Raw genomic sequence first — 11,627 nt, forward strand, 5'->3', positions numbered from 1 at the left:
TCTGAGTCAAGCCACTAATGTATTGATTTTTGTGTCTGGTATCACGTTTTGAGGCAGAATAAATCTCATTACACCTTTAAAGTTATACATTCATGAAGACAAAACATTCAATATATTATTTGTTTGATGTTCGGTAAGTAATAGAACAACATTGTTAGTTAATATTTTTTATGGTCCATTATTCTGTCAAAATAAATAAAATCGTACTCTAAATAAGAAAAATCATTTTACTGTGTAAACGAATTTTTTTATTATTGAACAATTTACAATAATTGTATGCTTAAATAACATTTTATGAGAGTAAAACACTCTATGGAAGTAAATTAAAATTTTGAATGGTTGTATGCCGAAAATTGAAAAACACACAGTATAGGTGGAAAGCAATAAATTGCAAAAAACAATATAAATAATATGACTTTAACAAAAAAAGAGACATCAAACAAGACAAGGTGAAGTGGGGGGTACGTGATGGCGAGAGGGTGGTGCAATGATGTCGGCCAGTAAATGGCCACTGGTCACCAATACACTGTTCTCACGGCCGGTCCTGCGAGGCGGACGAGGGTCGCGGGCGCGTTTGCCCGGGACGCAGACGACCATGGCAGCGGACGGAGCCCGGCCACGACGGCCGCGAGATCGACGACGAGGATGACAGTTGGCGACGAGCGGCTAGTGCGCGATGTCATGCGCTCGACGGTCCTGCAGGTGCTGAAGACGTCGACTGTCGTATCGGCGAAAGCGGTGACCTAAGCTCGGAGCGAGCTCCGCGGTCACCGCCGTTGCCGGCACAAGTCGTCTTCGTGCAGCACTGCAGTCGTCACTGGTACCGCGGGGCGGCGTCGATGCCCTCGCTGGTACCGATAGCCGCCGTCGCCGTTGACTTCCTGTCGTCGTCACTCGCGACCGAAGCAGCCGGACGTCCGCCGGGCCGCCAGAGGGTCTCGCGTGTCGTTGTCCTCGAGCTCCAACGTCCGCTAACCCGTCGCGCCACCGCCGGTGGCCGGAGAACGTGTATGGCGACATACCGCCCATCACCCTAGAAGTGCACTCTCACGTACCTTTACTCGACCCCACGTCGCCTTGCCTTGTCTGCTGCCCTCGGCGAGGGGGGGAACTCTCGGACGCCTTCACTTCGGGGAACAACAGCGCAGTACGCGTGTGAAGCTTCTCCAAGCGCCGGAGACGAGCTTCGTCGTCCGCGCGCTAGGAAGTGCACGTGTTGTTGCTGTTGACCCCGGGTCCAGCCAGCCGACCAAATTCCCAAAACTGTTTCTGACCTCAGTTCCAATCGCTGGCGTGACGTCCATCGCATCGTCACCTTTCGCTATAACTTCCGCGTCCTGCTCCTTGGACGCGACAACCGTGTCTTCAATGTTCAACTCTTCCGGTCCATTACTGGATTCCTCGTCCGGATTAGTGACTATGAACGACGGCGTGTCGCAGACCACAAACTTTTTCGCATAACTCAGAAGAGCCGCTATATCTTCGACGGTCGGGTCCTTGTCATAGTTGAAGTATATGCGTAATTCGTCTTCCATAGTTTTGTAATCTTCTTCCTTGGTGATATTAATCGAGTTCTTTAATGTCGTACCGACGCCGAGAGCGGATTTAATGTTATACGATTCAGCCATTTAGGATTTTTCAGGTATATGATGCGGGTAACAGTAGTCAGAAAAATAAAGTGCAAGTGAACTGATTTCGAAATTCGTCCTAGGCCGTCGCCAATTGTTTAAAATAAAACATCGTTTATTACTAGCCAGCGTCATCAAATATTATTATTAATAGGCCAGCACCAGCTGGATTTCGGGTCCGTTTATTTTTCCAAACACTAATTATTCAACTATTTCAACTAAATATACCCAGAAGTATTTAACTAATATATACTGCAATTTTACAATTATATATGCTTTTTTGCACGTGTTGGTACACAGAATTTTATAGTATTTTTTTTATTCAAATATCAATAAAATTGTATTCTTTGGGTCGAAAAACTTGAAAAATTAATAAAAGGCTATCGTCACATTATCAGTTTAAATATATTAAAAATACATAGTCTAGATTTTTTATAAGCATTCAAAGTTCAAATTTAGTCAAAATTTATCAAATTGAAAATGTACAACCTATTTTGTAGTTAAAAATGTTTAATTTTTATAGTTAAGAATTGAAAATTTAAAACAAGGTCCCACATGAGTAACTAGTACATTCTGAATCCAACAAATCTAAAAAATATTTTAAACACAGTTAATTTGTTGTTATTTAAAAATATTATTCTTGTACTTGAATCTTTTGAGTTTTGAGTATAGATATATTGTATTTTTTTGTATACACATTAGACATTTTCGAATGTATATTTTTGCAAAAAAAGTCATATCTATGTAAAAGTTCTCGAGAATTCACTAATTCAGTTTGTAAGACCGCTTGAAAAGCATAGTTATTTTAATATTTGTGACCCCGGAGTCGTGTTACTAAAGTGTCATAATTTTTCGCGTTTTTAATTGCATATATATGCATAATATTTTTAATGAACCAAATGCATATTTAACAAATAGCGCCCTAATGATAACTGTAAGAGGATAGAAAAAATAACTAGCAAAAATTTTTCGAAATCCAAAATGTTGGATGACACATTGCAGTGCTGGATGGTAACTACCAACTAGTAACACTTGTTTACAGATCAACTCAAGCGTGTTTATTTAAAATTATAACAGCTGTAATGAATATTATTATTTTTAAACAATATCTATCTACTCAAATCCATAATTGCTTATTGTATTTTCCTATGGACAATAAAGTCACTCGTTAGACAGGTCAGGGTCGACTCCGACAAGTGACGCTTGATCAATCACGGACGATTATCCATAAAGCCTAAATTTCTAATTTTCAATATCAGGAATTTGTTTTTAGTTCAACATATTAACGGATAGGGTTGTGCTAATTAACCATGTTTCTGAAACTGACAGTGGTGGCTGGGGGCCAAAGCTTGAACAAGCACGCAGGATGGGAAAGTCATAGGACGTAGGTGTTAAATTAAAGAAGGTCTGTTTTTATTGGCAGATTAGGTTTCAGTTTCAGCCATCTTTGGTAAATAAATAACATAAAAAGAAAGTATTTCAAAATTCAAGCTTGATAGTGTTGTTACAGAATCAAATCGAACATCTATGTATTAAATTATAAAACTGTATAAAAAAAAAATCATAGCTCCCACTTATTATAAATCAATCTTATAAACTGAATGTTATACAATTTACCACAATAATACAGTATTCGTTATGGATGTATTATAGATAATTATAATAGTATTTAAATATTTAAACTAATGTATGATAAGTGGCATTGACGTTATAATATCAAACTGAAAAGCACGCATTTAACATAAAACATTTTGTATGTCCTTATACAAGATTCTTGTTACAAAGTTAATTTTCCTTAAAAAACATATCTAGATTATTGTCATCCACTGTTCATGTTCCTCATGCATATTATCAAAATACGAAATTATAACATTCTTGTTGATTTGAAAGGTACCAATTATTTTTTACCAAGTATATTGTTCAATACATTTTATGAAAGGTAAACATCAAATATGTAATAAATTTAAATTAAAAATCATTGTGATACAATATCGTAAAATGTTAATGTTTATAATAAATTAGAACTGTAATAACTTCAAATTAAAAAACAATTACAAATTATAGTTCATTTTTTAATAACTTTTATTATTAATACTAGAAGTGGAGAGTGTAATAAATACTTATATAAATAGGCGCCGCGAGAGGGTGCAAGGGGTGCATTTTCACCCCCACCCGCAACTTTTCAAAAAAATAAAAAAATAATTTAATTTGAAAAATTGAATGGTATTGAAACAGTTTTAGTTTGCATAATTATCTACACTATTTCTATTATTATACTTATTTTACATAATTGTCTATAAATATTATTTATATTATGTATTACAATACTTATTTTTTAAATAATAAAAGTAAACGGCTAGGTTTTTTCCAAATTCTTCAATTGAAATTCGAATTTTCTAGCCACTAGCGTTACATTGCAGCCGTTGAAAAAAAAAACTAAAATAACTTTGTATCGTTATACAATTCGAAAAAATATTATTTATTAATTATTATTATTATTATTATTACTATTCTACTATTACGTATACAAACATTATTTAGAAATCAGCTTATACTTGCACGATAAACCTCCCTGATAAAATTCAAGGCAGTTCCTATGGTTATACCTATATACACTTAGAATACATATCAAATATTTTTAATATTCAAACAGTTAATGTATGATTTTAATTTTTGAAAGAAAATTTAAATAGGTATTATTTATAATCAATGCGCAATAGCTTAGGCACCAGGTACCTGTTATATAATATGTGTATGTAATATAAATTAATACTGACCACGATTGTAGAAATAATATTGATAATTGATAACGATTTTAAAACTAATTTATCACAGGATTTAATTACATTAAACTTCTTGTGTAATAGTTTTGAACCTATATGATCGAAAGTAACCGTACAAAAATAAGACGAGGCAAAATAAACAATTTAGAGTTTTTGAGCTCTGCAGCTTCTGGTCGCATAATAATAACAGCCTCCAGCGACGAATGCGTATTATTATTATATTGTATTATTTGGAACGTAAACATTTGGACGTGGCCACTAGGAACCGTGGCGTATAGTAGTAAAAACGTAATATCCTCGAAACTGTAATAACCCAAAAAGGTAAACATTTTTGTTCAAACTTTTTACGTTTTTGGAATTTTTTATCGGAGTAATTCGTATTATTTATACTCGGATGTTTTACGACTGTATATACATTATTATACAATATAATACAGCGTAATGATATATATATATATATGTATACATGTGTATATATATGTATTATGTACACATGTATATAAATATGCTAGTACAATATATAAAGATACATTTTTTTTTTACTACAGATAAAACAACAAATGTTTATTTATCTGATTTTAATTAAAATATCGAACTTTTTTAATGGACCTATGTGGACACGGACAAGCATGCGCTTCAGCTTATTCAAACACAAATATTATCGGAATTTAAAATATTCCGAGAACTATTTTTAATAAAAAATATGAACGACAACAATAATTATTGTACACCGGAGATTAGATGTTTATTTTATTTTATACTATCGACCATGTTTCACACCACTCACATACCTCACATACCTATATGGCCATATACCAAAATAATAACGTAAGTGGAACCTAGGTAGTTCAGTTTGTGATCGACAATCGAAGATAGTATACATAAAATAAACTATACACAGGTTTTATAATTTTTTCCTTCAGACTGCAGTCGTGGATATCAAATGTGTATAAACATTATATATAATATATATAAATGAATTATCAGTCTCCTCGCAACTAAATACACACTTATTAGGTATATCCGACTCGTTCCTTGATAATATTTCCGTTATAAGATTTCTTGTAATAGATCCGAGTTTTCGTTTTCATAATTCTTTATCCGATGGTGTGGCATAACATTTTACAAACGTTTTATTTGTATAATACCATATTTTTTTTTCCTTTACTCTTACTGAACAAAAAGAGTTTACCATTTTAGTATTTTAATATTTTTAAAACAAATTTCCATGCAGTTTAGTTTGTTCCATATACACCTTGACTCGAAATTAGAACCACTCTTATTTATTTGCCTGTCTCATTATGTTCAAAGTTCAGGCAACGTTTTTTTTTTTAAATTCAATTTTGCAAACCATATATTATTGTTAAATATTCGATTATATTATATTATATTAATTAAGTTTAAAGAAATTGTAATATTAAGTTGACTCAAAATCGATTCGCCGAGTAATCAAATTATGTCAAAACACATTCAGTTTTTTTTTTAATTTTTTAAACAATCTTCCTACTTTGTAACTTGATCTCTTGGTTTTAGTCATACTGTTTATTCACGCCACCAAATAATATACGAGAATTAAGACACGTCTTGTTTCGAGTGGAAAAACATGAACAAAATATTATAAATATTACAGTAGGTTCATTGAATTGAATGGAGAGAAATTATAAAGAACGGTTGGTATATAAGATATTTATCGAAAGTGAAACGTCTTAAAAAGACAAAGTATAATATTTATGAATTACTTACAAGATAATCATCGATAATTATGATAGAATGCCTATTTTTTTGATAACTAATTATCAGGATATACTTATTGGTTGCAATTTATAAATAATGTATTAATAATCAACAGTTGATTTTCAACGTTGTATAGTATTTTATTAATTATTTTCTTAAATTATCGTGCATTTTATTTTTAACTTGACAGTCATTCACCAAGTAACCTTATTAATGATTAGTGTGTACTTAAACCGAGTATGTATTGATATATTATTTTAAAATAATGTATGTTGTAATATGCGTGCATTAGTATAGCGAGCTATAGCTGTTTAATATTATTTTAGAAATGTTGAGTCAAATTATTTTTAGTTATCATAACCAAAATAAATATTAATAATTATACTAGAAATTCACGGTTCTAAGTTTTTTTTAACGTCTAAATAATCACCATTTCAAATAAATAAATAATACTAACCATAGCACAGTTCTGTTTAACTTGAATTTATAATGGTATCCCTGGTTGACAAGCTCCGTCGATTAGACAAATAAATTATAAAATTAATATAAATTAGCATTTCAAACAGTAACAAACTTATAGTATTATAAATCTTACCCCACGAACCCACGAAACACTATCAAGAAGAAATAAATAAAGATGCACAAACAAATTTACAATTTTATTTATATATACGACCATACATAATGACATAAATATATTATGTAGGCAAGCACCTCCATAAAATCTTAAAATAATATTTTATGGTTTTTAATCGAATATTTAAATTTCTAAAAGAGATTTATTTATTTTTATTTTTTACCCTGAAATATATTTGTATTTCGTTTATTTTACATAGCCTAATTTGTATTATTGCTCAAACATTTTCTGGAAAAGTTAAATGATCACATTTTTTTTCAAAAATAAAATTCATGGTAATTTTTAGTTGTGTTTAATATTTATTTATTCAATAATATCATTGTTTGAATTTAATTTTGCAATACAGTCAATCAAAATACGAGTAATTGAAAGAAAATATTAAATCTACTTGGTTTTGACTGGGCATTTTTGTAGTAACAAAAATTATTACTTTACCAATCAGACTAGAAAAAAAAAACATACACAATTCTTATTTTCTGGTTGATGTTTCATAATTACTATAATTTGAACTATACAATATAATGTCGATTAAAAAAAATATATTATAATTTACTGTCAAAGTTAAAGAATGGAATTGATAAATGAAACGTTTTGCTAAATAAATAAAATCAATATATAATATGTATATAAATGTATGTTCATAGTAAACTTTACTACTTAAATGAAGTCGATGGTGTTGACTGTTGAGTTACATTTGCAGATAAATTGTATCAATAGAAAAACATTTATAAAATAAACAACAAATTATTGAGTAATTCATTCTTAAAAATAAATTCTGTTGTTTGGTGATTTTAAATTATATTTTGTTATTATATGTTATGTACACGCAGCGAAGTTTCTATAGTCAACATTAATATTGGATTTTATGTCATTTCTTAACGGAACGAATGAGTCTGAAAACTTCCATTGAGCACGTACGCATATAGTATATTATGTTATAATATTATATGACTTTGGTTATGTACGTCTAGACTTACGCACATTTTTATCAATATGAAAACAAAACTCGTCCATCAAGTATAATTTTGCAAAACCAGTTTTTTTTTTCAAATGTATCTGCGAGAAAATAATATTCATTAATAGTTTTGCAGCGTAAAATTATATTGTTTGAACTTCAGGTCATTAAAACTAAACTAAATTTAAGCTTAGAGAAAAAATATGCGGTCTACTAATGATAAACGAAACAATTGTAAGTTATGAAAAAATCCAGAAAATAAATTACATGTGTGAAACATGTATCAAAGTGTTTTTGTTTTTTTAATTAAATCTGACTTCTATTTGGTTATATGAGCCAATAGAGTACTTACCCCAAAATGTATATGTATATAACAACTTTTTAGTTAAATCGTCTTATCATGATGCACGATGGTACAAAATAAACGTAGAAAAATAAAATAAAATAAGAAAACAATTGCATCAATAGTTGTGACATTTATATCACAGTCATATTTAATGATATTGATTTTAATTATACTTCTGCAGGTAACTCAGAAACTGCAATAATTAGGGCAAGTATTTGTATACAATATAAAATATAAATTTAATTTTCTTTAGACATGCTAAAAAAGGCATTGTATAAATATGAAAAACAATGCATAAAATGTTCATAAAATAAACAATACAAATAAATTATAAAATCTAAAAATATGTCATTTAAATATACCTAAAATATAATTACGTAATATAAGTATATAGATCTATTGCATGTTTTTAATAAATTTTGTTTTATTGTCTTGTACACAGTCAAAAGTCCTAAATTCATGGATATAAAATTATCAGCGTAATAAAGTACACTGTCAATCCAAGTACCCCATAGCGTTAATATAGGTTGTGGAGGTGATGGTAAATCTGGAAATGGTTCTCAACATTTCAAAACAATGCTTAAGGCTCTTAAAAATACTTTTACGGAACTTTTAGCTTTTTGGTACCCGAGCATTATAATGTATAGATTCACATATTTCATAAGCCTCTCAAAAGTTACGTGTATCATATAAGGAAGCACCATAGATACCGTTTTATAACCGTTTTCACCATATTCTGTGCGGTGTTCGTTAAAAATTAAAAATGCTTGGTCGTGTTTGATTCCGAATAGACAAAGTGAGTATTTTTACAACATCGTTGAATAATTTTCCTACAGTTTTATAATTAAACTTTGTTAGTTCTTCTTGAGTTAATAAAAATGACTTCAAACATTCGTCTTTGTGAAAAATATCAACTATAAATTATTTATAGGCACGTATACGTCCACTAGCGTAGGTACTCTTTAGCGGTGATGTCAATTAAATTCAAATGGGTTTTACTATATTTTTTTACGTATATGGTTATTAATAGTTATTATTACATTGTAGAAAAGTTTTCTAAGAAAACTGAAATACATTTTTTAGGCGAGAAGTAGATTGATTCAAATTATTTATATTGGTATACTTATCAAATATTTGTTAAAAATTTATTTGATTTTTATAAAAGAACTTCAGATGCTAAAAAATACTTGGCAGAAATCGTGAAAAATTCTAAATTCTGATAGAAATATTTTCTATCTTTTAAAGATACTTGTTTATTTATTCTTTTCTAGTTAAATTAGTAGAATGTTAAGTAATACTTATATTTTAAGCTCCACAAGATTGTTTATTCGGTGTTCCTCTAAGTCACAAATAATACAAAATAAAACTTTTTCATCAGTGTTATAAAAACAATATAGTTGACAATTTTGTAGACAAATTGTAAAAGTTTTGGGCTGACAATTTATATTTTTGGGATTTAAAAATACAATGCACTGACAATGTTGATGTACCTATACATAACACACAAATACGATGTCAAAACACGTACTAAATATCTGGCAGCTGTGCGATAATATTATACTACACCCGCTATAGAAATACTCAAAAAAAGTTCCTAATTATTTTCATGATTATATTATATAATATAATTATTTCAATACAATTTCAACGGCTGTAAAAATGTTAGGGTACTTAGATAAGATATAAATAAAATATAATCCTTAATCTATATCAATCACAATTTTTATCGTTACCCAATATAGCGTTTTGATAAAATCCTTATACTAAAATTCTTAGTGATACTTATAAAGTTATTTATAATTAATACTACGTTAAAATTTGTCATAAGGCATGCAATTTTCATGTTATAAGCTGAAATAATATGCAATAACATGCAAAAAGATTCATTGAATTATGTATTTGGTCAGTATTAAGATAATCATGACATATACCTAATCAAAATTGCAATTGGATGTTGCAAAAAAACCAAAGCCTATACATCCTACCATTCTATCAACAAAATATTAATCATAGCCACCGTCTGGTCAAAAAAATATATATAAATATATAACTGTAAAAATATTAAAGAAAAATCGGAAGTAAATCGGAATAAAACCATTCAATAAACAAAATATTGGAAGGCAAATTAAACTTAAATTATCAAAAATGTATTGAATTATTAAGCTAGTACCTATACGACTTGAAAAAATGAAATAATTTATACTTTAATAAAGAAATGTTTAAAAAAAATTTAAATGGAATATTTTATATTTACAATATAAATTGTTACTTTTAATGCTTCAACAAAGGAGCAGGGTAGAACGTTTATATTATGATACACCTCATAAATAAAATATACTTTTATATTTTTCGGATATTACTTAAAATTAATAAATCTCTAAAGTATTTTTTTAAAGAGCTTAATTTTTAATTATGTACAGTAATAACATATATTTATAATTTTATAAATTGTATTAAATTGTTTTTTTTTTCAATTCATATTTTCGTCGTAAAATTATATACTTTTTTATTGCTTATTTAAATACCAAAAACTTAAAATTCCTGTATTTTATCTTATTTTTTTAGGACATTAAATGAAATGTAGATGTACTGTCACTCGTCACAGGTAAAAGTATGCTGAGTTAGGACTTCAGGAGTACCTGAATATAAGATAGTATGATAAACGATATTATATATTATACCTGTAACCACTATGGTCTACATAAATCAAAACACGTAACAATAAACGTTTTAAACCCTATCACTGGTTTATATGCTGTGTAAGTTTGGCCAAGTTCAGCTGGTCCGATAAATCGGGTAAATTATCTAATGTGAACCGTATAGTTTCACTTTCGAAGTGTAGGTATAGAACTACCAATAATATAATATCCGGATTACAGAGTAATAAGATTTAATCGATAAAAATCTTTTTCAAACCGAATACGATTATTATGCTAAGCTGAAACGAACAATAAAACAACACAGTATATATAGAATACGCCTAATAAACCGTTTAAATTAACAAAATGAAATAGGACGACGCGACGTAGGTGTAAGTACGAATGCATATAATCAGGATAATAATTGGTCAATTTTCTAGTAAAATATTATATATAATAAAATATATTATAGTATATGATCGTTGGACATAAAACTATTCATTTAACGGTTTGTATTTATTATTATTATTATTATTATGATTTTTTTTTTTTAAATACAACGCTCTCACCAGTGTTAATCAGATTCAAATAGCGATATTTGGATAACATTTATGTTTTTTTTTTTTTAATAACACTCTATCACGAGCATTCTTATTTCTTTTTCCCCCCTAACTGTCATTCATTGGTGCTCGATGATGATATCTGTTCACCCCATCAAACCACATTTTTTATTAGTCTGTTTCCGGCGGAGTAGTAAACTTTTATCGTCTACTCTTATATATACTACCTGTATGTCTATATATTATATGTATTATTAAATGTATGTCTATATACATATACACACAGAATCAACATACCTGGAGTAGTAGGTATTTAAGTTACCGTGCCTTTTGTTTTATCAACGA

The sequence above is a fragment of the Myzus persicae genome, unplaced genomic scaffold, assembly GCF_001856785.1.
Source record: "Myzus persicae strain clone G006 unplaced genomic scaffold, MPER_G0061.0, whole genome shotgun sequence".
In the NCBI taxonomy this organism is placed as follows: Eukaryota; Metazoa; Arthropoda; class Insecta; order Hemiptera; family Aphididae; genus Myzus; species Myzus persicae.